Source organism: Cimex lectularius, unplaced genomic scaffold (assembly GCF_000648675.2).
Source record: "Cimex lectularius strain Harlan isolate CLEC.00 unplaced genomic scaffold, Clec_2.1 scaffold125, whole genome shotgun sequence".
Classification (NCBI taxonomy): domain Eukaryota; kingdom Metazoa; phylum Arthropoda; class Insecta; order Hemiptera; family Cimicidae; genus Cimex; species Cimex lectularius.
Window position 1 is genome coordinate 797324 of NW_019392662.1, and position 28000 is coordinate 825323.

Below are 28000 nucleotides of genomic sequence, written 5' to 3' on the forward strand. Positions count from 1 at the left end.
TTCCTTTAAATGGTTAAAATATGGAAAGATGGGAAACAATCAATCTGGGAAACAATTCAAATTTTTTTCATAGAAATTATTGTTTTAAAAATCAAACGATGAACCTAACTTGTTAACTTTATATGCTTGCTTTATTAATAAAAAATATATATATATATTATTAAAAATTTCAGAAATCTAGGAGCTTCATTCAAAATGCAAGCTAAAGATTTAAACAGTTTTATTTTTTAATTGTTCACCCTTTTCAATAGTTTTTTTTTCTCTTAAAATATATATAATCTTAACCTGGCATCCAATTTTCTTATTAAAAACAAGAGAATTATCGATTACAAAGACAGCATTTTCAAAAGGGGCAACTCGACAAACATAAAGTAGAGAATAAGAAGACTAGAAGAGAATGGGAAAAAAACTGTTAATATTTTTGCTGGGAGAAAAAGAAATAGTATCATAGTACTCAGAAGTGATATGGCTAACCTAGGATAGAATATTTAAATGTTAGGGCGGAAAATGACCATAGCCGTTCAACATTATAGTATTAATTAATTTTTTTATGTAGGGTTTTGGTTGAAATGAAAAAGTTAGTGCCATGAGCGGGATTCGAACCCACGACCTTCGTCTCAATAAGCCGCTGCTTTAACCACTTGAGCTATCGTGCCTTCGATCCACTCGGACACCACCTTCCCATCTCACTTACCTTTCCAATTTTCCCTTCTTTTTGCCCTTTTTCAAATGTCGTGTAATCAGGATTCGATTCTCGGCGATATATGAAGTGGCCACGGAGGCCTTATTTTATTTACTTATTAAATCCATTATATTTCGGCCCGACTGACCAAATAACTTCTTTCAATTAATAATTCTTTTTATGTAAGGAATTGGTTGAAATGAAAAAACAAGTGTCACGAGCCGAAGGTCGTGGGTTCGAATCTCACTCGTGACACTAGATTTTCATTTCAACCAATCCCTTATATGAAAACAATAATTAATTGGAAGAAGTTATTTGGTCAATCCGACCACGAAATATAACGGATGATTATTAATAATAGCAATATTAAGGCTGTATGTGATGAATAAAAAGCATTAAAAGGCAATGTGAAATATATACAGTTTTTGTCATATTTATGGTTGTAATAAATATATTTTAGTATATCAGGCTACCATAAGCCTTAACACGAATCGCTTGTTATATATTTTTGATTAAAGAAATATATATTATTTTATAAAAACAGAAAATATTTTATTCCATTTAAGTAGTTACTGAATGTATAATAAGGAAAAAAGGACACATACCAAATCTATGTTTTTGATCCATCAAAATGATCGGTAGCGACGATTGGAGGTTCAGCAACGCGCAGAAGTATTAACTTAAAACTTATTTTCAATTAAATATTGAATTTATTTTAAAAATCTAACATCGGACAATAGTGATTAAAAAATAGTAACCATTATTTGGATTTTTATTTAAAGCTTTATTTTATTTGTTGCTTTTATTTTAAACGGATTTCGAGCCATTGAGTCTCCTCATCAGTACAAATGAAAACCTTTTCGAGTGTTGTATTCTAACTTCAAGTCTTATTAAGTTAATTTTCAAGCCCCAAGTACTCAAAATGCATTTACAACAAAATAAATAACAATAAGGCTGATTAATGATTTCAAATATACACAAATATATATGATTCAAATATGCGAAAAATAATCATTTGTTTTGGACTCCCAGACACTATGTTTTTTCTGCATGGATCCCCATAACGCAGCCTTTCGGAAAACTAAATAAAAAGTTTTATCCTGACGAAATAAATTCACGCAGGTCGTGCCAATTGTGCTAATCGTATTAAGTGTGTTAGTCGAAAGATTTTTGTGGGGTCTGATGACCGTAGTTCAAGTGTGTTGCTTCTTATACTCTTTAGTTAGGTTTCGATTTATTTAGAATGTACATAATTAGAAAAAAAACGAGATTAAGAAGGGGGGTCAAAATTGGTGAAAATTTATATAATTCAATTTTACAAATGATTGCCCTTCAAGACACTTTTAAGCAGAAGCAGCTTTTTATTTATTTTAATAGGTTTCGTGGTCCGCTTGACCAAATAAATTCTTTCCATTAATTAATCTTTTAATTAAGGTTTTGGTTGAGATAAAAAAGTCAGGGTCACAAGCGGGATTCGAACTCACGTCCTTCGGCACGATAGCACAAGTGGTAGAGCAGCGGCGTATTTAGCCGAAGGTCGTGGGTTCGAATCCAGCTTGTGATACTGACTTTTTATCTCAACCAAAACTTTAATTAAAAGATTAATTAATAGAAAAGTTTTTATTTGTCTTTCTTACAAAATCAAGTAATGACGAACAAAAACTTGAACTTCTCGTTGGAATCGTTACTTAGCACTCCTAACAGATGAAAATCGCAAAAATCCTTCAAGTATCTTCGTACATCGTATGTAAAATGGTAGCTTTATAGGCCGATAAACAGCTGATGTCTCCGCTTATTTTGTTTTAAACTGCAACCGTTTGAACGTCCAGATGTAGTTACTGTCTCTCTGCTTTATGTCTACTATGTCGATATCCTAAAATGCTAGCCTCTCTTTTGTACTGCAGATTGTCAACTAGAGAATATATATACATAAACATCGTCACAAACATAGAAGTCTGGTCGAATTTACTCCCCCAGATTAATCCTAGAGATTCGCCCGGGCGGGGTTGAGCCCTCTCCATTCCCGGTTTTCTTTTACAATACTCTTTCCAGACGTTCTTAAACAACTCCTTCCATTCACGCTAATAAATTACATTCCTTCCAATAAATTAACATAAACCCAACCCCGGATACAAGCTTAGAGGTCTGGACACATTCACTCCCCCATAGTTGAATATTAATAAGTTAGTAACACAATTATCTCAGTAGACCGGTTGAGAGAAATCCTTCATTTTGTCAGCATACATTTGATCAGCACACAGCAGAAACACATTTGATAAAAGTTAATATTTTATTAACTATTTTAAAACTTTCGAGAACCATTGGAGATCCAGGCACCATCAATTGGGACACGTTTATCTAAAACACTAAAATTTAATTTCCAAGCTTCGTACTTCTTCAACATAAACTTAACAAGAAAAAGTATGAGCTTGAAATAAATACAATTAAAATTATGTCCTTGTTGTTGCTCCTTTCATTGGCAAGAAAGGACACCAGATGGGTTCGCGCCTGAAGTTCAGTCGGGTCACAATCTCGGAATCGTTGTTCACGCCCAACAAGGAAATTTGAGAGTCCGGTCGCAAATGAATGCAAATAAATTCTAAAGGACACACTCGGACAATCCTCGTAAACACTCGTCCCCGGGTTTTTTTTTAAGCTGACATATTGATGGCACTGCGCTTTGATTGGGTTCAATTCGATTTTCAAACCCACCGCTGAAACTTGTAATGGTCTAACTAAGAAAACAATGTCATCATGCTCATTTCATAAACAAGAAAAAGTCATAGGTTTGGTAAAAATTAATATATAACAAGGCGTTGTGTTCAAGCCGACATATGTTTCCGCATTCATGAATGTGATCGATGTGAATAAAAAGCCCGGGGCCAACAGCATTTCCTCAATTCGGTGCGAACAAACTTTGATGGATTAGAAATCCCTTTTTATAAATCCTTTCCGCTGTTCTCGGCTTATCGGCTGACACTAATGTAGCTAAAAGCAAAAACGTGACCCTTCGGAACTGGTTCACTAATGCCCGATATTCGGGTGGACGAAATGTTTGATAAACGACGTGCGTGTCGGTTTTGGTGGGCGTAAGGACAAGAAGCCACCCATGGCGGGAACCACTGTCCAACATAACTTGTCATAATCAAGTTGACTATCATTAATTGGCCCACGCTACAGACCCGCTGAGTGATCTACACAATTCATTAGACCCGGTTACAATAACAAGTGTGCCCGACGGTTTAACAGATCCGAACCCGAGCTGGAAATTAATATGTATATCATACTCATCGATCTGCCCGCAGTATCAAATGGGTGAAATTATAACGATCAGATAAATTTCTGGCCGGCCTGAGCACGCGCTCAGTATGGTCAGTTTACACTTTTCATGCCGTCTATTTAACAACGGAAAATAAACGAGGTGAAAAGGTTTTCGTCATTACAACTTCACACTCGAAGTGTCTGATGATGAAGGCAATAAGAAGTTAATTTATACAAAAACTTTCAAACTACATAAACGGAGTATTTAGTTATCACACATGAAGCGTCCAGATTCAGTTTGTATTTCGGGAATTTCGACCAACATGATATGTTTTATTGACATATGTATTTACATGTATATGAGTCGAAGGACTGAGTTTGACAACTCCTTCGATTGTTGATGATCCATATTTATAGTGTTCTAGTTATATGTTTATACAGTTCCATATGTTCGACTGTTCGGCTACTCGTGTTACAAGCTTTGCCCGTAGGTTCTACATTCAAAATGGAACCAAAAAGTCCTAATTAACTATGGTCCGAATGTCTACAGTTGCGGAATTATTCCGCTTTTTCTGATTTTTTAAAATTTCACGACCTTCCTTCAAATAAACAACGATAACTCCAAAACTAAAAGGTTTTGTCCAAATTCGTTGATACCATTGAAAACTAAGTTAAATATCCAATAAGAAGTGATCAATTTCATTTTCTAAATCAGTGTTTTAGTAGCGAGAACTTTGAGAAAAAAACTTTATTCAAAGTTAAAAAACTTACTATGGTGATTCTAAACTACTATTTCCAAATCTAGAGACCAGCAAGTTTCCCCAAACGTACTTCGTTTAATATCCTTTTTAGTGGTGTAAATTTCTTTTTTAATTACTTTTTTCAAAGATGAAGAAATTGATGGCGGAAAGGAAAAACCGTGACTGGATTGGTAAAGTGGAAAATTTAAAAAAAACTTAAGGAGATTTTGAATGAATTTATTCAACTTTTTTTTAATTTGGGTTCGAAACCGAAATAGTGCAAGTGTTTACTTATTTGCCAAAACAACTGCAACTTTGATTAAAGAATTAGTGCATTGTTATTCTCTGGAATAAAAGAGTTTTAAGATTAAAAACGTTTTTAGTTATCTACGGGATATCTTGATAAAACTGTGGCTACTTTTTCTAATGAAGAAATATACATCAGACAGGTGGAGAGCATTTCAAATCAAATTTCAAAAACGTTTAATAAATTCATTCAAAATTTCCATAAGTTTTTTATTTTTTATTATTATTAATTTCACTAGTTTTCACGATGGGAGGTTAGTGTCCGAGTGGATCGAGGTCTCGATAGCTCAAGTGGTAGAGTAGCGGCGTATCTAGCCGAAGGTCGTGGGTTCGATCCCGCTCGTTGAGATAAAAGCACTGACTTTTTTATCTCAACTAAAAACCTTAATTAATTGAAAATTATTATTAATCTTTCCACCTCACCAATCTTCAACAACGGTTTTTTCTTTTCCTTCATCGATTTCTTCATCTTTGAAAAAAGTAATTAAAAAAGCAATTGCACCACTAAAAAGGATATTAAATGGAGTACGTTTTCTGAAATTTGCTGGTCTCTATGTTTAAAAATAGTAGTTTAGAATCACTATAGTAAGTTTTTCAACTTCGAAAAACAAAATTATTTTTCAAAGTTCTCGCTACCAAAACCCTTATTTCACAAAGATTTACAAGTTTAGTATTGATCACATCTCTTTGAAAATTTAACGTAGTTTTCAATGGTATCAACGAATTTTGACAAAACCTTTTAGTTTTAGAGTTATCCTTGTTTATTTGAGGCAAGTTCGTGAAATTTAAAAAAATCAGAAAAAGTGAAATAACTCTGAAACAATGGAGATTCGGTCCATAGTTAATTAAGACTTTTTGGGTCCTTTTTGAATTTAGAATCTACTGGCAAAGTTTGTAACACGAGTAGCCGAACTCCCTGTTTATATATTCTGTTTATGTTTATTCGGACCGTAGTATCGAGCTTTTGCAAATTTCCAATTAAAGTTTTCTTACATTATCTAAGAATTAATTAATATAATCTTTAATTTACTATAAACTTTCAATTTACTATAATAAACTTTCATTATAGCAAGCTAATGACGCATAAACAAGTTTAATGAGATTAACTTATTTTACTCAGAGTGTTGCTCAATTTAAAGTTAAAATAAAAGGATCTTGTTAAAAAATAATACATGTTGCATTAAATAGTGAAATTCCTTGAATATAAATAAGTGATGTGACTACAAGCTTTGAACTGCTTAGATTTAGAACTTCTTTTTAAATTAAACTTCTTTATTGAAGTTTAGCTTTAACGTAAACAAAAGTTGAAATCTATCCGAATTTTTTTTTCAAGCCCTCGCCAAAAGAAATAAACTAAAGTCTGTTAGTGTGGGCGATATGGCTCCGCTTTATTTTTTTATGAAACGGGCAATAAAATCATTAATCTGTAAATGTGGGCGAGCGGTAAAGCATGCTCGTGGGGTCTGTCGTCTATCCACCGGCAAATGCTAATGTAGAATCCGTTTCAGACTGTCCACATAAGGGAAATGGCCCATTGTGTCCATGAATGATAGTAGAAAACCACTTCCAACTTATTTCTATTCCACTTAGAAGCATATTTTAATAAGGTCTTGACGTACTTTGCTAATGTCGAAAAAGCGAAACTTATTGTTAGTGGTCAAGGCGAACACCTTGTTTTAGAATGAAAAGGCAATAAAAACTCTAGAAAGAAGGAAATAAATGATAAAGCTAGTCACAGTTGGGGATTTGTGAAAAAATATCTCCATGCGTGGATGTGAACAACTTAATTCTGTATGACAATCCTTTTATCTTGTATTATAATTCACAATGGACAAGCGAGTGACTAAAACTCTTTATTCAACATATATCATTTTACCCTCCATCTAAAAAGTAGTTCCTACAAATAATGCGATTTTAGAGACTACATTTTTATATAAAAACTATGATTATATTGTTTCATGATCGTTCAGTATGAATTTGACTAAACATTCGGGGTTCACTGAGTATATTATATTTGAAAGAGGGCTTTGTTCTTGTTCATTTTTGTTACGCTGACCACATGGCGACGTAAATGGATTTTGATCTAATGACATAATCCTACCCAGAAAAGTTCGTTAACGACCACATAATAATTTTGTTCACTTACTGCATGAAATACATTGAAATTAAGTTACTTGTTTCGTTTTGCCGAGGAGTGGGAAAATATCGGTTTACCCTGATACTCGAAGGCAGGATTTCAAGTTTGTTCCTAATGTACTCCTAATATATACTTTTGTCTTTTTGATCTTACCTTGATATCATTGAAATTAAGAAATAAAATGTAAAAAAATATTATATAATACATATTCTAGAACTAGATATATATCGCTGAGGCTTGAGTTATAGAAGACATTTAGCGTTTTTTCTTCAAATTCAACTTTTTTCAGTTATATAAATCCTTGTCCCCTTAAAAATAATCCTTTTTAAATTCAAATTAGCCCTTTTTCACATCAAAATGACCCTTTACCGAATTGACCTATTTTAATTTTAATTAGTTTGCCATCAAATTAAACCTTTTTAATTTAAAACAAATCCTTTTTCCGTCAAATTGACTTTTTTGCATCTAATTTACCCTTTTCATTTAAAACTAATCCTCTTTTTCTCAAATTAACTCTTTTTCTCGTCAAAATATTTTTTTTTTAATTTCAAAGTAACTCTTTGTCGCCTTAAATGAACTTTTTGCATCCAATTTATCGTTTTTAATTTTAAATTAACCGCTTTACAGTTTAAATTAACCCTTTTTAATTTCAAAGTAACCGTTTTTTTCTTCACATTAACACTTTTTAATTTTAAATTAACACACTCTTTAAACGAAAAACCTTAGTAGATGGTAAAAAATCTGAGAATGTTAAGTTTCCGTATTTTTAAAATTAAATAAATAACATAAATGGGCCCTTAAAAAAATAATTATTATAATTAAAAATCTTAATATTATAGTTTATAAAAGTTAAATATTAAAACAAATAGTGCTTCTTTTAAGTTCAGATTTTTTAATGTATAAAATAATTGTGCAAAAATTAATCAGCCACATTTCTAAACTAACAAGAATTTTATTTTTATATTTTATATAATTATTAACTTTAATTTTAATTATTTTTCATATAGTCTTCTAGTGTCCAATAAATTTATTTTAAAAATGTGTCCAATTTTTACAAAAATTACTTTACATGTTTATATTCCATACCATCACCTGGGTTTATTTAACGCTTTAAATAAAGTTACTTTGACATTAAAAAAATGTTAATTTGAAGTTGAAAAGAATTATATTTAATTACTTAATTAATTACACACATATTTTACGAAATGAAAAATTTGTGTCAGGCGGGATTCGAACCCACGACTTTCGGCTAAATACGCCGCTGCTCTACCACTTGAGCTACCGTGACTTCGGTCTCCCATGCCGCAAACTTCTCATATTGACTCCCCGCTTATACCAATTATATAATGGTTTAATAAGGCGGGTTCGAAACCCACCTGTGACACATATTTTTCATTTCGAAAAAATTGTGTACAATTAATTGAGTAATTATATAATTAAGCATAAGCTGATGAAAATAATTAAAAGTTAGAATTAAATTTAAGTTAAAAAGGTTTATTTCAAATTAAAAAGATTAATTTGAAGTTAAAAGAAAGTCATTTGAAATTTAAAATATAACATTTGGTGCGAAAAAGGGATAATTTGGCGGATAAAGAAACAACTCGAGCACGGGCTACTGTTTACCTTATCTGGAAATGTTAAAAGTACCTGTCATACAGGAATGTCCGATTCGCCAAACTGAACTGTAATCAATCAATAAGATTAAGAGCCATTTTATTGTACCACCTAATGCCATATTGTGGTGACATGTCCATTAGCAGTTGTCGCTAAATTCCAGATAATATCATTGTTCTTTTCTACCAAAACATGCTTACCTTTTGCCCATCAATTCCCCAACTTGCCATTAACACCGATCTATCGAGCTGTAACTCTATTTTTTAGAGGCATGAAACAGGTGGCAAACTAAAGGTGAGAGGTGACGAGGATACGGAAGATAAGACAGGACGTCTCAAAAACTAATTTTTCCTTTGTTCATAATAGGTCCTGAAAAGGCAGACGTCTTAGAATTTTCGCGGAAAACGTCATAGTTTTGTTGAAGCAATCCGGGACGTTTTTTACTCCAATTGCAGCAATTAGGCTTTGCAGTTTAAACTAGAATTAAGGTCTGATGAAAGGAAATACCTGTACCTACATCTACATTTCAAGTCCTACTAGATCTAAACGAAGCAATATTATCGTACGGTTAATCATGTTAAGTTCTAAACATCAATTTTTATATATGAGATCGTTTTCAGCGAAAGCTTGGATTTATTCATAGTCATCATCACCGGTGGATGGTCACGTCGTCTATGTCCAACTCCCCTCTTCCAACCATAACAAACCAGTAACTTTCACATAGCGCCATCCCCAGTAGGACAATCCTTACGACCGTACTGCGTCATTTTGTTTTGAATAATATAAGTATAAAACAGATTTTTTTATTAAACAGTATATTAAAGATAGATTGATGGTCGTTTCCGAACGTTTCAGTTTGTCAAATGCGTTTCGGCCTCTGTCCATTTTTTTTAAACTCACCCTACGCATACTCTTGAACATCATTGAGGATGGAGGAAAGCCTAAGCGCCTTAGACAGACCAAAACAGCCAGATTAGGCAGAAAAAATTGATCGGCAAGGACTGAACTTACAGTCCATCAGTTCGCAGACTTCTAGAGAAAATCTAACAATTAAGATTAAAACTAATTGAAAGCACCTCTTTCAAAATATGTACACAGTGTCTAAATAGGACAAGACAAGATTATCATCAATTTATGTAGAAATAATATAAAAATTTTGTTTGCAGAACAACTTACAGAAGCAATAATAATAGAGGTGATTATTCGGACTTTCACCCCGAAGGGTTGTTGTCACTCTCCGATGTGCTGACCCAGGTGGATTATACATCGGGGAGTTCACCCAGCTATGTGGTTGGGTCGCTAGTCGCTTAAGCGATGGAGGCTATGGACAGCTAGGTCATTTCAGCTCCAAACGCATGCATTTTACAATCCAGCCTAATACTTACAGCTTAAATTGAGTAGATCAGTCGCACATACGTTGCACTCATTCTGATTAATCGATTAATTATTGGATATTCCTCCGTCGACCTGTACACAGTATCAAAATTCTAACCTAAATTGAGTAGGATTGAGGAGTTGGTGACACTATATTTCACCATCACCCCTCACCACTCACACTAATAAATTCACGCATTCAAACAAAACACTATAACTTTATAAAGTAAAATACCCTCATGTCCTCTAAAAAAAACGGAAAGGGGCACAAAAAATGACTTATACGTTAGAGAACGCTTTTTAAATACGGCGGCATGCTTACACGCTCCCTGTATGGAACCAAGACATGACACGCCTCTATTATGTGGGACACATCGAGCAACCACCTCTGCCTAAGAGCAACTGTACGGGCGTTGGCCCATAGGAGTTATTATTAAAATGTATTACTTTAAAACTCTAAATCCTTCTAGACTTAGTGATTATATCGTTGTTAATAATTATATATTTATAATTAACTCCTCCCAACTACTTTATAATTAACATATATATTTATATTGTTGTTAATACTGTTATATTATTATATTTGAAAATACATCTAATAAATAAACATATATACAATATAATTAGCCCATCAAATTAAGTAGGACATAAAACTAACAAATAATTGTACACGGAACAAAAAAGGAGGTATGTTAAATGAGCAATTATTAACAGTGTAACGAAACAAATCAATTGAACTAATTAAAAATTATATGTAATTAATTTTTAATATAAAAACAAGACACGACCATATATCTAAGAGCATTTAATTATCGGGAACGATTAAAGCTTAAAGAACACACGAAACCATTTCTGACCGGCGAAAAAAAGAACCCCATACTCGCACGAATTCTTTCGGTTTACTTTGTTTTTGAAATTGATTTTTTTCTCTCTGTCAGGAAGTCGAGTCACGACCCGAGGTTTGCTAAGATCGGTCGATAAAGTGGGTTTGAACAGGAGAGCAGGTGGCCCGTGGGAACCACGAAAGGATTGGACGTAGGTACAGGTGCAGCCCAGAAACCTGCTATCCGGCAATGCCAAATTCTGGCCCCACTCCATACCGACGACCGGTAAACTTTCGCATTTTCGAATGGAAGTAGCATAAAACGGCAGTGAATTAAGGAAAGAACTAAATTTTGAATCAAATCATTTTTTGTTTATAAATTAAAGTCATAGTCATTGCAGCTACCTTTCGTCTTTTAAGAGATAAAAACTTATATAAACAAAGATGATGATGATGTAAAACCTGACCCGGCCCGGCCAATAGTAAGCATTGAAATAGGATGTCCCAGTAATAACCTAACAACTGATAACAGTAAACCAACTTCCAGACCATCTGACCGAACTTCACAATACGACCCGCTAGACGTTTCTTCATTGCTGGACATCGTTCTGTACGCTCAACTAACTCGTTCATTAGAGAGGCGTGACTCTTCACGACATTATAAGTGGAAGTCTGTGAAATCATACCACTAACGGGAAAAATTAGAATAACCTAAAATATTACAAAGTCTTCTAGTTTATGCTTTCATTTCCAATATGAATGTAATGGTCAATTAATTTTAAAGTTATAATATTAATACCTTGAAAATATTTGACTTTTTATACTTCAGGCGCTATTAAGCCGTTTTATACGGCTTTGCCTGAAGTACTTGCTACAGGATCCGCACAGTTGTATCAGAGTTGTAAAATAAATCGAGGACTTAAAACTTTCTACTTTAACAGAAGCCCAACGGTGGAAAAAGAGAGATCCTCGGATGCTGGGTCGCATTGTACAGTTTACTCGTGAGTAGAGGCTTAGCTGAGTTGGCCATGTCGCACATCACGGATTGAAACATCTACACGTCAAATTATGAACATGGCGTTTTCTATTCCCATGAATGTCTCACGCTTCCTCATGATTAAGGACATTTTCATATTATTTATTAAATACTCTATCGTCAAACAATTTACTGTTGATTTACATTAAAAAACTATATTATCAACTTCTAAATAATCTTTGGTACAGCAAAAAATTTATAGGCAAAAATCAGAATATTATGTGTTCATTTAATTATATAATCATCAAAATACAGCAAATAGCACATGAGGTTAATACAGTCTGGCGTCGCATAAGTCCCGATGCAGTTCGTCTGGTTTCTCAACACCAACTGAAGATGACGTAAAGCAAAACCGTGTCATACTTAAGGATAAATGGGATAAATATACATGAAATGACCAAACATTGGTACCGTTTGCACGTTGATATTTATCATTATTTATCCTTCTCTGGTGACGTTGAAAATCTATACATTAAGAATTAGTTATATTTAAAATACTAGTTTCGAAATAGACGTTGATATATTGAGTTGTCACACAAGAAATGGACGTTTTCTTTTATCAGAAAGTAAATGGCAGTAAAAGTACAATTTACCAACAATTGAATGGATTTACCAATTTTTTATGAGTTTTTATTTTTCTATGCCATTCAATAATAATTAATTGGGATCAAAGAAAAAACGCAGAAGGAAAAATAAAACGTGTGGCTTGAATTGTTTATAATGTTTAGAATTAGAAATCTGTGTTTATAATTTGTTTGAATCAATAGGGAGAAATTAAAGGGTTATTTTGAGATTAGTAAATCGTCAAATGAAGCAACGTAATAATTAAAATAATCATTACCGTAAACAATATTTCGTTATCTGTTTATAACAAAAGAAAAGGTTTTTAACAATAAGCAGATTCAAAATTTACAAAATATTGAAATATACATTTGGCAAAATATGCTGAATTTTGGGGTTTTTGATGAAGGAAAACAACGGGTTCTTACAGTTTCAGATTTAATGCATTTTTGAGCCTTACGAGCTTCCTCTTCAGAATAACTGGAGTCAAGGAAAAAAGTTTTACTTAGTAAGTCACCTAGGTAATAGGGATACAAGACGCTAGCAAAACCCTTGTAATAACTGCTACAATTTTCTAACTGAGGCCCATACAACACAACTTCGCTGTTGGAAGTTAATAAAGGAAAATGTGAAGGTTGCAGAGATTTCATATTCCCAGATAGTCAGGCAGCCAAAAAGACACTAAAATGCATATGCTTTCAACTCCAAACTTATCTGGGAGTGCCTAAATTGACTGCTGTCCCTGGGAAAACAATACAAGCTTACCTTAAGTTCCCGGACTTGAATGCCTAGAAGAAAATGAACAGACTAACCAAGCCGCTTGGGCAGCCCTCTCACCCATTGGACCAGAACCACAACTAGATGCACCGGAATAGGAGTTTAAGTTGGAATTGGAAATATGGCTTGAGAAAAAATATCTCAAGCACTGTACAAAAGCATCAGGTATGAGGCAAGCTATGAAAATTATAAATCACACTTTGGATCAAGGTTTCGTCTTGAAGAGAAAAGCAAATTCAGTTGTTACTGCCAAGCTTTCGAGCTATTTTAAGAACATCATCAGGTCTATATTAATTTCACATTATGAAAAAAATATGTGTACAATTGATTTAATAATCAATAATACAATAGTTAAATCAATTGTACAAATATTTTTTTCATAATGTGAAATTAATATAGGCTCTGATGTTCTTAAAATAGCTCGAAAGCTTGGCAGTAACAACTGAATTTGCTTTCTTCTTCAAGATCATACTCCAGAGTGTCCATGTGTGAAAAAGTGGTCGGTATTTCTAATACTGAAAATTATAAACCTCTGGAAAAGGAACGCGAACGAACTCCTTTTCCCCATTCAGCAAGCAGAATTTGAGTTAAGTCCGACTTTAAATTATACTGAAATGAAAATTGTGTGATTTCTTCTTGAGGTCCTCTTCTTGACAAGGAGAAAACTTCTTCCAAGTAGAATTGATTTGAAAAATAATTCAGTAAATGTTCCAGGTTGATAAAGATCAATTTTATCTCCAAGAATGATTTTTTTCATTTTTTTATTTAAATTAAAGATATGTATACTGCTGTATTGTGTAGTGTGTATTACTTCTGGAATAAAACTTTGAAATAGTTCAAAAAGAAAAATCGACGCTATTTTTTTACTTTGTTCCACTTTACTGTATAATGTTTTTATTTTTAAAATAATTTGTTTTATTTTTGCTTAATCAAAATCGCACTTGTATTTGCAAGTATGGAAATATTTTGTAGTGACAAACAGCATATGGACCGAGTAAAAGCTGTTTTTCATTAAACATCATTAGCATGAAATACAGTTGACTGTACATCAACAATTTAAATAAATTAAATCAAAAGTTTTGGTAGGCCTTATTTTGAAGGTGTTTTATTTTTTTAAACTCAAAAAAGACTGGACAAAAAAGTTCTGGTAGTGATATTTTTCATAAAAGATCATTAGCATCAATTACAGTTTGTGCAGTTGTGTTTTATGTTTATTTACTTTTTTAAACTCAAAATAAGTCCTACAACAAAGAAAATTTTCATCTATTATAAGAAAAAGAAAGACAACAATTATAAACAAATAGAATAAATTAAATATATTTTTTTAAAATTTACATTAAACTGAGAGATTCCTTCTTGATGTTGGGTGATAGAGCGGAATTTTGATCATTTTGGTCTATCTGAGAACAAACATCACCGAATTTGGAAAAAGCCGAATCGCAGACATCTGAGACAATGACGATTCGCAGAGCAAAATGGACAAAAACGACTAACGTACATAAATGATGTTTCCGACCTATTGTAAACTTTACCCCAAACTTGAAATTCATACTCACCTTTTTCAAAACAAAATAAGCTGATAGCATAACCCAGCACTATATAATGAATATTATCTCCCATTTGTTCACGAAGTTTTTACAATTTTTATTCTTACATTATTCCTCACAAAAGAACAGTTAATAGTTGCATACTTGCTAACGAGCTTTTACCATAATAGGATCACCATTATGATCCAACCTACCTTGGTGGATAAAATAGAATTATCCATTTTTGCCAATGGAATGAGTCTCGAGGTGTGGTACATTAGACTAATAAATAAACGACAGGTGATTGGGACTGAAGTTATCAATGATTGATGTTTTTAAAATGGCTGAAACTCAAAGCCTATTTATAAAATGAAGAAGTAACAAGTGTTGATACGAAAGTTTTTAAAGTATCATAGTAACAAAAACGTATAAATCAATGTAATAAAAACTGGGCTATCAAAATTTACCATTTACCAATTTACTTTAATGGTAAAGGCATACTTTTTGAGTTAAATTTGTATTGATGCTCAGAAAGCTGACCTAAGGAAGTTCGAAATTGTGCAATGAGGCACCTGCCACCCACTCGTGACCTTTCGAGTCCAAACATGCACTCTCGACCCGGGTAAGTGGATTCATTGCACTCTGGAATCTCCTCCACCTGACACACGCTCGGGAGAAAGGAGAACACCTGACGCTCCGATCTCTAATGTCTATATCCACCACATGTCTCACGAGCTCATTTACTCCCTTTCGAATACCCTTTTAATCTATTCGTGATTGGGCCGTTCGTTCGTTTATAGCGGATCGTAATATTGAAACGGCCGGGTCGAGTGCGCAATTGCGTTGCAATTCTGCTGGCACTACATTTACAACCGGGCCGGTTCAGCAGGTGACCAGTCCATCGGCCCACGATCGCCCGCGACGACTCATCGATCCCGTTCGACCCGGAAACGCCGAAGGATTTTTCAATAAATTGTTCACTGCTATTAGCATTCAAAATGACAACACATGCCAGCTCATGTCAGTATTCAGAACATATATGAACTTACTGTGCAATACAAGTAATATAATATGCAAGAATTTTTTTAAATGATTTTATATGCGTAAAATCTTAGAATGATAAATATACATTAAATCAGAAATTCAAACGCATGAGATTTTCTTTTAGAAAATCACAAAAATTTTAATAAGTTTCGAAAGACGACACTGATCAGGAAACCTTGCATGGGTTTAGAACCATATAATCCAAACCTTGTGGCACAAACGTCGTCTTGGTAAATAATCGCCTTCTTTTATTTCATTATTTTTTCCTTCTTATAATGACATAAAATCTAAACGCTGTTGACATATAGAGACAGAAAAAAAATCAGCCTTCCAACGGTTCTAATAACGTTGAATCAAGATAAAATTCAGAGTGGTTATAAATTTTTGAGTGGAACACAGATCAAATAAAAGAAGCCCCTCGCGAATCCAGCACAAAAATGTCTATTTTTTACTACTATGAAAATTCGTATTTAGGAGTGGTAAAGGTTATTTTCTTATCTTACATAAAAATATAAAATAATTAGCTGATATACAATACATACATATGCAAAGGGCAGCAAATTTAAAATATTACTTAAATTGGCTGAAATAAGTTTTTATTGGCCCCAAGGGCTCCCAAACACTCTCGGATAAGTGTGTAATATTTCTTGACCTAAGATCCACTCAAAAAGGATTCTTTAAATTTGATGATTCCACTTCCACAACCTCCTCCCCTTGTCATGATTTAAAATTAATCATAAATCCATTAGATTTCGTGGTCCGATTGACCAAATAACATCTTTCAATTAATTATGTAAGGTATTGGTTGAGATAAAAAAAATCAGCGTCACGAGGGGGCTTCGAACCAACGACCTGAACAAGGATGATTGGAAACAAACTTTAAATTTATTACACTTAATTAAGGCTTTTAGTTGAGTTAAAAAAGTCAATGGCACGAGCGGGATTCGAACCCACGATCTTCTGCTAAATACGCCGCTGCTCTACCACTTGAGCCATCGTTACTTCGATCCACTCGACACCAACTTCCCATCTCAACCCCCTTTATGAATTTTCCCCCCTTTTTGCCATTTCTCAAATGCCGTGTAATCTATTTGATTCTCGGCGACAAATGAAATGGCCACGGATAGCTTTAGTGAAGATATACTTCATTTAACTTATTAAATCCATTAGATTTCGTGGTCCGATTGACCAAATAACATCATTCAATTAATTAATCTTTATGTAAGGTATTGGTTGAGATTAATCTTCAAGTGACTTTGTGAATTATTACACATCACAAATTTGTGTCAATTCAGTGCACTTTGGTATTTACAAAAATAATATTTTATATAAATATTGTTTTTATTGCCAATTGTATATTTTGAAAACCGCGCAGATTAAAATCTTCAAACATAAATTAAATTAACATAAAGTGAACTTTCAGCACTATCAGCACGATAATGACTCGCAGCGTGTTGTGTAACTTTTTCATATCTTTACCATATTATAGTAAATTTAATGATGGAAGAATTTTTCTGTTTGGTTTTTGCACTATTACATTTTCAAAATACGTTTAAATGAATTATATAATATTTTATATTGCAGCTCTGCTGACAAGCACTCAGTTGTTTTAATGAACATTTATTTAATTCTTATTTTTAGAATCAAAATGCTATTACTACTACATCTTATGTACAAAATCTCTTATGAAAAGGGGTGTAAAGAATAATTTATTTGGAAAATGCCAGTAAGTGTATATAGGGGGAAAACGAAGGCCATATCTCTTGCGCTGGGTATGTCGAAAGAAAGCGAAAAGATTCCTTCGTAAAATTCACAGACACCCTAACCGCGATACAGGAATGAGAAATATATACGAACAACTTAAAGGGATCAATATGAGTGGGAAAAAGTCTCCCGGCATGGGTATAGATGCTACCATTCAAAGATTTGAGTTTACAATAGAACTATTTTGGAAATTATTAAGGGTAATTCTTGAAAGCAAAGGAGTAGAAGTGCAATATCCTAAAGATGTTTTAAGAGAAGCATTTAAAGGACATCTGATTGATCATGAACAAGAGTGGTTAAAAATGCTGCTAGATAGAACCCAGCCACATTGGTATAACCGGAAACGAACAAGCAGACAAGGCAGCAAAGTTGGATGAGACCACGCCATGTGTCCAGCGGATATACAAAGAACGATGTCAATAATATAAAAAAATGAATGGACCTCTAAACGAAACAAACACATCTAAATTATGTAAATGTAAGAAAGACACTATCCGTGGCCTGCGGAGGCTATGCCTAGAAGAGAAAAGGTCATACTTATCAGGTTTGCGCATAGGTCATACAAAGATTGTACACGGACACCTTCTGATAGGGATTAGATCACGTAGGTGTCCGTTGTTGAAGAGCTTAACTTAACAGAGGTAGAACATAAAATGACAGACAGTAAGGAAAGAAATACATCCTGAATGTCCTATGCGCGGACTTGCGACACGGCAGCAGGCAGACAACGTTGTTTCCAATATCGGGTCAAACTATTTTAAATTTTATATAGATCTTTACACCTTCGAGTATGTGATTGTGTTAATTATTGGTGCGAACGTATTTATTTGCGTGAATGGAGGCTTATCCCCACAATACCCCGGGAATATCAGGTACTCTGGGGCAGTATGAATACTGACCAGACTATCATGTTTTCATCTTGTCTCTGTATTTCTGAATATTTGCGTTATTTTATCCACAATTGGCTCTGAGGTACAGAGAGGCTAGCAATATGATAAAGAAAGTAAAAAATGGCTTACCGTTTATCATAAAATATTATGACCAGGCTGAAGTGTGAATGATTTGTGGTGTGAGTATGTAAATTATTAACATGATGGCATTATTTATCTCAAATTACCCCGTGGAATGTCGAGTACTCTGGGCGGTAGTGTGAATGAATATGTGAATGTAATTTATTAGCGTGAATGACGGCGCGTATCCTCAAGTATCTCGAGGAATATAGAGCACTCTAGGGCTTGAATACTAACCAGATATCATGTTTTATCTTGCCACTGTGTTTCGGAGTATTTGTGTTATTTTATCCGCAATTGGCCCCGAGGTACAGAGGCTAGCAATATGATAAAGAAAATAGAAAGTTGCAATTGAAAGTCTAGTAGGTTTAAAACGCGAAAAAGAAATGAAAAGATATGAAATCTAAGAGACGACCAATGTAGTTTGCCGGCCCTAAACCTACAAAAAATGCCTAAACATATCATAAAATAGAGGTAATGTTTTATCCTAAGACGAACAATTTTAAAACGGATGCGCGATATTGATTTATTTTTGAAAAATTGATTTTTCAAAGTATAATTTAAAATTGCTTAAACTTTAAATTCTTAACGGGAAAATTTTCAAATTAATCTCTAAGAATATGCAGAGCCAAATACCTAAGTAAAAAAATATATTAACCTGAATATTACCACTATTTCATTTACAGCAACGAACCATAGTAAAAACACGTTGGAAACGGATCAAAAACAATGAAATCAACATGAGGAGCGTAATTAAATTGCTTTTATAAGAAATATTGTACGCAAATTTCCATGGGCAAACATTAATTATTTATGTTTTCCTTGGTGTTTTTTATTGAAATACAAGGTGGCCACATGTTTATTCGAACCCATTCAAACAGAACACACACATTGAACGTCCGTAGGTTTCGCCTGGTCGATCTAACAATGGATTGCGAAATGCAGGGAGAGAGAGAAAAAAAAGAGAGAGAGGGAGAACAGTACAGTAATATTTCAGTATTAAATAAACATTTGACGTTTATCTTGATCCTTGATAACAATTCTAAATAATATAGGGTGGATTAAAAAAAATCAATTATTTCCATTTAGAGTCACATTTGCATAACTTTATTCATTTCGTCAATTGTAAAAAATAGAAACTTTTTACTTTGGAACTTTGCGGGTCTTGTGAATAATCAAATACAGATGACGAACGACTGGATTTAAATTTATTAGGCGGATCAAGCCAGAATTAAAAGTATAGATCCGTCATCAACCAACCAACGACTTAAAACCTTGCCTTTTTAATTTTTTTTCCAATAGAAAAGTCGTAAAATCTATCTGATTTCTGTATCATTATGACCACGTAGTCATTGAAATTTCATAGACCTAGTATCACCAAATGTTTGTTTGAAGTCGGATCCACGTTTGAACCCTCGTCTTGTAAGTGTATATTTCTATATGTTATGTGGTAAAACGAGAACCACTATATGTTTGTTGCTAGTTTTAAAAAATCGAATAAACAATCAAAATAAAGAATAAATTATAGTTAAATAAAGAATATTCCCGATGATAATTAACCGATTTTGTACTTACGTGTTCCAATTACGCTTTTTATGTTTTTGTTTGGAAGTTGGAAACTTGCTTTTGATCAATTATTTTATCATGAGCATGTATTGGTAGAAATGATTATTTGATCATGTAATGCGTAAAGTTTGCTCATATTTAATCACTTGATCTTTTCCCATAAAATTTTTGAAAATTTTTTTTACACTAATTTTACTATTGCGGATTGCTATTTTCAATTCAGTTTGTATTATTGTTCCGCACAAATGGATAAGAAAGAACTACAATAAAAAAGTACTCATTTGTCTGTATTTTAAATATTGTAATTTTATTAATATGTACAAACCTATGTAATTTTTTAGACGTTTTATTATTCTATTTATTTAAGGTATTTTAAACTTGTACATATTAATTGGCATGAAACTTTAAGATCTTATCGGTTGCTATAAAATAGTTTACAATTTTTTTCTATTTCTTCCAGAGTCTCCCTTATGGATTATGTAAATAAATAGATAATACAAAATATTCCATTAAGAGTGAGAAAGGCTATTGCATAATCCATTACTTAAAGCTTAAACGTATTATTCTCTTTCTCTTGTCATTAGTTTGTAATTTTATTAGATATTACTTATTATGTTATTATCATGATTTATATGATTTTTTTCAATTGAAACTATCCGTTTGAAGGAAAAGTTTAGCTAGATTTGTAATTTATAGACCTTGGAAATGTCTCATGGCTTGATCACAATTGACCCAGTAACAGAACTATGCAATAAACGCGATTGTTAGAAGTATTGTGTATTTTTGTAAGAACTTTAAGGAAAATGAAACTTTTTTCTATTGAGAGATGAAATAATGTAGTGTTCGCTTCCTGAAGTGAAAAAAAACGCCTTCCGATCTTATTGACCAAATAAGAGAGCCCCTATGTAAACTGTTACACATGGGAAAACGTAAATTGGACGGCAAGACGCCCGCCCGGTTGGTGTGCTGTTAATCTACTACCCTTGATCTTCGTCGAAGAGAAGCAATGCGGTCTGTGTTCGTTGTCCCGCATTTGAATGGGATGCGGGCTGTCACCTGTCGTCTGTTAGGGTCATTGGGTCATAAGAAATTCATGGTCACCTACATAAAAACTTTAGCTGGTAGGTGCTACCGCATTTTTTGTTTCTCAAGGCGTTCGACCAATTTGAAAGGAGACGATACCGGTGGTTATCGAGGACGACCTCACATAGTGGAGAAAGAGGCCACGGGGATGCTATCGAGGATCATCTTAGAAAATGCACCCGACGGCGATCGCTGATGAGAAAGCGAGTGATCTTCTCACACGAGAACGGACAAACGGCAGCATAAGTTGATCATGAATGAAGTGATCGGTGTTGTTCAAATTGGTGAAAACATGTTTTTTTTGTTATTTTATTGTTTCTGGGCTCTTGAAACAAACTACTGTTCTCTCTCTCTCTCTCTCACTCTCTCTCTCCCTCTCCCTCTCTCTCTCTCCCCCTCTCTCTCTCTCACTCCCTCTCCCTCTCTCTCACCCTCTCTCTTTCTCCCTCTCCCTCTCTCTCGGCCTCTCTCTCTCTCTCTCTCTCTCTCTCTCTCTCTCTCTCTCTCTATATATATCTATCTATCTATCTATCTATCTATCTATCTATCTACCTACCTATTTTCTGTCCTCCCTTCTTTCTCTTTCTCCTTTCTCCCCGCTCACACAGATGACAATCATCTAGAAACGTCGTTCAATATATCCAGTACAATAATCCAGTAGTAGTTATAACAACAGAAACAACTCTTTTTTAAAAAGCCAGTTTTAAAAACGCTATATTTAAAAAAAATTAAACTGTGCATTTATTATTTATATAAACTAAGCTCTGTATCGGACCTCTCACTTTTACAGCGCGCAAACAAATACATTTACTGTCAGTTTACACACAAGGAGACACAAAAAGAGATATTTATCATCACTATACAAAATTAAAACAGCCCTGTTTGCTCCAAAAATCGGATATATATATAATACAAGACCCGAGGGGTTAAATGCCTGGGTAGCCTAAAAGGACTTGGACGTGTCCTGCAAAACCTCTAGGACCCCCACAGACCCCAAGATTTTGAACCATTTCATCTCGGGAAGTGATATGGTGATGTCCTCGCCTTCAAAAGTTTCAAATCTAGACCTAGCGTACCTATCACACTCAGCGAGGTAGTGCCTTGCCGTTTCTTCTTTTATTTCGCAAAAACGGCAAAAGGGATCTGGTAGAGATCCATTACGGAGAGGTTTCTTCTCAGTGGGCAGTGGCCCGTCAGGATACCTACCAGCCTCCTAATTCCCTCCTTGAGTTAGAGAATAGCCATTTCGATTCTGCTGGTTTGATCTCCTTAACAAACTCTTTCGAATGCCTGTGTTAAGGAATTGTTCCATACCCCAGTACGGAGCAACGGAATCAAATGTTCGCTGCCGTGCTCAAGCACAATTACGCTCTCTATATGGAACCAAGGAATGACTCCTTTCAATTAAGCCACATAAGCTAACGTTCTCTATATGCTAGACACATACGCAGGTTTTGGCTCAGAAGAAAGTGCTCGTTCGCATGGCTTATTCTTAATCGGGTGAGTATGAGCCTCTTCCACGATTCAAATCCTCCGAGGATACCCATCGACCGTGGTCTTGACAAGTTGAAGCTTCATTGGCCTGCCATTTCCTTTTGTTCATATTTTTATTGCATTTTTGCATCCTTCGTCAACTGGTCTGAAGGTTGGGACTTCAGGATCCCAGACCACCACGTTTTGCCAAGAATTCAGAATGCTCTATAACAAGAGAGAGTCAAGACAGCAGTAACCTGCAGAGGGAGTCGGTGAAGACAAGACAGGCAGAGACACCATAATTATTTTTTTCAAATTTGTTATACCCTAGTTAAATCTAAGCTTTGAATCCATGACCACTTACTTCATCCAAAAACAAAGAAATAAAATAGGGCTTAACAGACACCTTGTCTCAAACCGGTTTAAAACTGGAAAAAATATCCGAAATACCATTTTTATCGTATATAGCAAAGACGCTGCTTGTCGACTAAGACCAAAATAGTCTATCTATCTTCTATATGTGTTGTGTTCGACTTCCAGGTAAACCAAGAAGACATCTAACAGCATTAATGTAAGGTTTATTCATGATAACGAGTTTTATGGTAATCCACAAATTGGTTCTTTGCCAAATTTCTTGAGGTTGAAACATTCACGGAATTCTTTTTCAAATCGATTGTAGGTGCAAGGATGCTGATGTTCCTTCTGGTTGTAGTCTTCATTGCTGAAATAAGGACGTGTACTACTTTTTCAAAACTGAAGTTTTCTTCCTTCGCCATAACCTGGTAATATTTTTCTCCCCAAAGCTTTAAACTTAGTTTCTTTTGTTTCCTGTTAAAGAATTAATTGATGTCTCTTTGTCACTGACCCTATTAGATCTGCCCTCTTGATTTAGTTTTGTTTATACATGTTGTTTAGTATTAATTTAATATTAATTCAATGGACTATGAGTTTGTCGAAATGAAACCTTATCCGTCTTCACATCAAATCTTTCAAATTGCCCAAAAGGAGTGGAGGGTGTATACCGCTATAGTTCCATTTCAATAAACGTAGTCCTGTATTGCTAAATCGAGCTTTTTTCTTTTCTTTTTTTTGTAATTAAACTGGATACTTTTGATTTCACAAGTACTTGTACTTAATTTATTCTCAGGCTGATGAAGACGGAACCTTTGGAACCGGTCTTAAAATACAGACATTACCAATGGAATGACTTTTTCTTCTTCAGCCTCATTAATGATTCAAGAATTTTACTTGTATCGAGAAGAAAAAATCGAATTACAGGGAGAAATGTGCTCGGCAAGAAATTCACTCTTAATGACTCAATTATTTTCGAATTGAAGGTTTAAATTTAAAAGAGAAAGAAAACGAAAAGGCAAAAGTCCGTTTTGCAAAATTACTTGACGCACATCAACAAACGCTGTATTTCTTCTGTATATATCGAAATCAACAATAATTTATTTTTTGAAGGTGTCCCACAAAACGGAATTACTTTTATTGTTTTGTTTTTAATGACTTGGTTTATTCACCATTATTATTATTAAATTCATTAGATTTCGTGGTCCGATTGACCAAATAACATCTTTCAGTTACAATTAATTAAGGTTTTTAGTTGAGATAAAAAAGTCAATGGCACGAGCGGGATTCGAACCCACGATCTTCGGCTTGATACGCCGCTGCTCTACGCCGAGAATGTCGCCGAGAATCCAATCCAATTACACATTTGAAAAATGGCAAAAAGGAGGGAAAATTCAAAAGGTGGGGTTGAGATGGGAAGTTGGTGTCCGAGTGGATCGAGGTCACGATAGCTCAAGTGGTAGAGCAGCGGCGTATCAAGCCGAAGATCGTGGGTTCGAATCCCGCTCGTGCCATTGACTTTTTTATCTCAACTAATAACCTTAATTAATTGTAATATATTAATTGGTCAAGCGGACCACGAAATTAGTGAATCTTTCAGTTAATTAATCTTTATGTAAGGTATTGGTTGAGATAAAAAAGTCAGTGTCACGTGCGGGATTCGAACCCACGACCCGAACCCACGACCAAATTGTGCCTTATACAAAAATGTCTTTTCTATACCGACTTCCTACCTCACCCCTTCAAAATCCACCGTATTTAACGTAAAACCGCAAAATCTCACTGGCACTCTCAACACGACACGCAAGAATGGCACAATTACACAGAAGACAAACACTTTGAGTAAGTAGAAATACTATGATTAAATATAAAAAATATATTTTGCATTGTACAAATTCACTTTTCCACATCCTAAATATATTTGTTAAATGTAAACAATGTTTGTAAATCCCAGGCCCTGAAGATGATCTGAATAAAGATCGAAACGTTGGCACGATAAAGACAATGTTTTTCTGAAACCTACATCACACCAGACCGCATCTCTCGATTTCTGAATAATTACCGATTAACGGTCACTAATTACCACACAGTATATATTATTATTATTACCATGTTACCATGGTCTATTTCACTTTCTAAAATGTAATTTTGTTACCGTTCCTTTTTTGCGTATGCGTGTGATTAACATGAACAATGAAAAAAGTCGTATTTATACCATTAATGATTTTCTCGATTCATTACGCTGTACGGTTGATTTCTTTGAAAAAGGACAAAATAAAAATTCTTGCGCGTTCAATGTTCCATTAGTGGATTGTAGGTCACTGGGAGAGTACACTCTTTGACGGCTGGCTATCTAATTAGGCTCGATAATGATGATAATAGCTTTGTCTTTGTTCTTCTAACACTTCGGTCAATCAAAAAGATAGTTAGTCGGATGATGACGGCACTATTGTCCCTATTCACCGTTAGCCCTCCTACGCTCGAGCCCTTTCCTCCCTTACAATGGGACCCCCTACACTCGGTCACACCGTCCTGGTTTTACTCTGCCCAGCCGATAAACATAATTTATGCTTTCTAACTCCATTGTTGTCCACGGCCTACTTCCTACAATTCGTTTTATTATATTTTTAAAAAGAAGAAAAAAAATCTCAATGTAAGTACAAGGAGAATTAATGTAAAAGCCCATTTGAACTCTCACTTCGAATACAGAGCGCATAGATCCGACCATGACCTTTGGAAACGTTATGATCGCTAAAGAAAAATCGATAAGAAACCGCTAATGAAGAATGCTAGTCGTCACGACTAACCGTTTTCGACTATAGACGACTGAAGCCCTTTGATTAATAACTTTTCTTACCTCAAAACATACTCCTAAAAGTCGTAAATTGGATTTTTTCTTCAGTTCCTTACTGAAGATGACGCAAAATCTGAACAGGTCTGAATTACATAACCACCCAGTTACGGTTGAAGCATGTATTCACCGACTCGCAGACCAACATATGAACTACTAACATTCAGTATCATAACAAGATGGCTAATTTGATTATTCATGAAAGTGTCAGAATTAAAGCCTAGTGGGTTAAGGTCTGGTTAGAAAGAGCGCGGGAACTCGAAATCCCCATGGATTTAAACAGATTCAATGCCGAATATGTTAGTAGCATCGCTGTACCATTTTTGGAAAAGCTGAGATTGAGAAAAGGGGCAGATTATTTTAAATGGAGACAAATGGGATGCTAATTTAGTAAGTTTTTGGTGGATGAATTTAATTGTAATTAACGTTTCATTTTATTGAAAAGTAAAATTCTGCTTAATTTTACTATGTTCTTACTTTGGTATTTTATATTTATTTGTATATCCATTATATTTCGTGGTCCGAGTGACCAAATAACTTCTTTCAATTAATTAATCTTTTTATGTAGGGTTTTGGTTGAAATGAAAAAGTTAGTGCCATGAGCGGGATTCGAACCAACGACCTTCGGCTAAAAACGCCGCTGCTCTACCACTTGAGTTATCGTGACTTGATCCACTCGCACACCAAGTTGCCATCTCAACCTACAACCTTTCAAATTTTCCCTCCTTTTTGCCATTTTTCAAATGCCGTATAATCAGGATTCGATTCTCGGCGACATGAAGTTAGGGAGATGTTAGTGAAGGTATACTGCGTTTTACTCATTAAATCCATTATATTTCGTGATCTATTGGCCAAATTACTTCTTTCAATTAATTAATTTTTTATGTAAGGTTTTGGTTGAAATTAAAAAGCTAGTGCCACGAGTGGATCGAAGTCCCGATAGCTCAAGTGGTAGAGCAGCGGCGTATTTAGCCGAAGGTTCGAATCCCGCTTGTGACACTCAGCCTAAACCTTACATAAAAAGGTTTATTTGTATATGTGAATTCGACAAACGGACTCCGGTCCATTGTTATGATTCACGTTTATATCCTTTTTTTGTATTGTATTTTTTATAGTTAAATAAAATATTATTATTATATTTGCTAGCATAAAGTAAACTATCCAAACTGTTATACAGTTTCACTCCAATTAAGAAATGTACTTCTCGTTAATACATCGGAATAATCGAATGTTTAAAAAGAAAATTTCGATTTAACAAGATTTTTTTTTTTAAATGTACAAATTTAATATAACATATATAAGTTCACAACAGCATACGTCATAATAGCAGGGGGTTCTGGCGTTTAGAGAAATTAAAAATATTTGGAAGTACGTTGCGTTCGAATTTAGCGCCCCTGAGATTCGGACCCGGGATCCTTACGATTTTGCACAAATTATACCAATGTAGGGAATTTAATAAGTTCTCAAACACTGAAAACGACTTAATCGTCCGACACTGGAATCGATTAAGCCCCATTTTTAATCGTCCAAATTCGCGCAAACCATCCAATCTGGGGGACGTAATCAGCCCTCTCACTCTGAAAACGACTTAATCGTCCTACTGCGTCCGACACTGGAACTTATTAAGTCCCATTTTTGATCGTCCAAATTCGCCCAACTTCGCACAAACCATCCAATCTAGGGAACGTAATCAGCCCTCTCACACTGGAAACGACTTAATCCTGCTACCAGAACTGCAGCCAAAAAAATTTTATCATAAAAATTATTTACGTCCCCTCTCCGTCGTGAAGATGGGCTTCATCTGAAGAAAATAAAGCATCCTTGCTTGCCTCCCACCTTTCTTCTGTCTTTCCCACTCAACATTGATGGGCGACTTCCAATTTCAAGACGTACTATGCATTCTATGATCTGTTGTCCATATACCATTTTGTTTCCAGTCGCACTGTGTACAGTGACTTAAACATTCCTTTTATTAAAAACGTTGCGAGAAGCCCGCAACTTGCTCTCAGAGAGCGAATGAG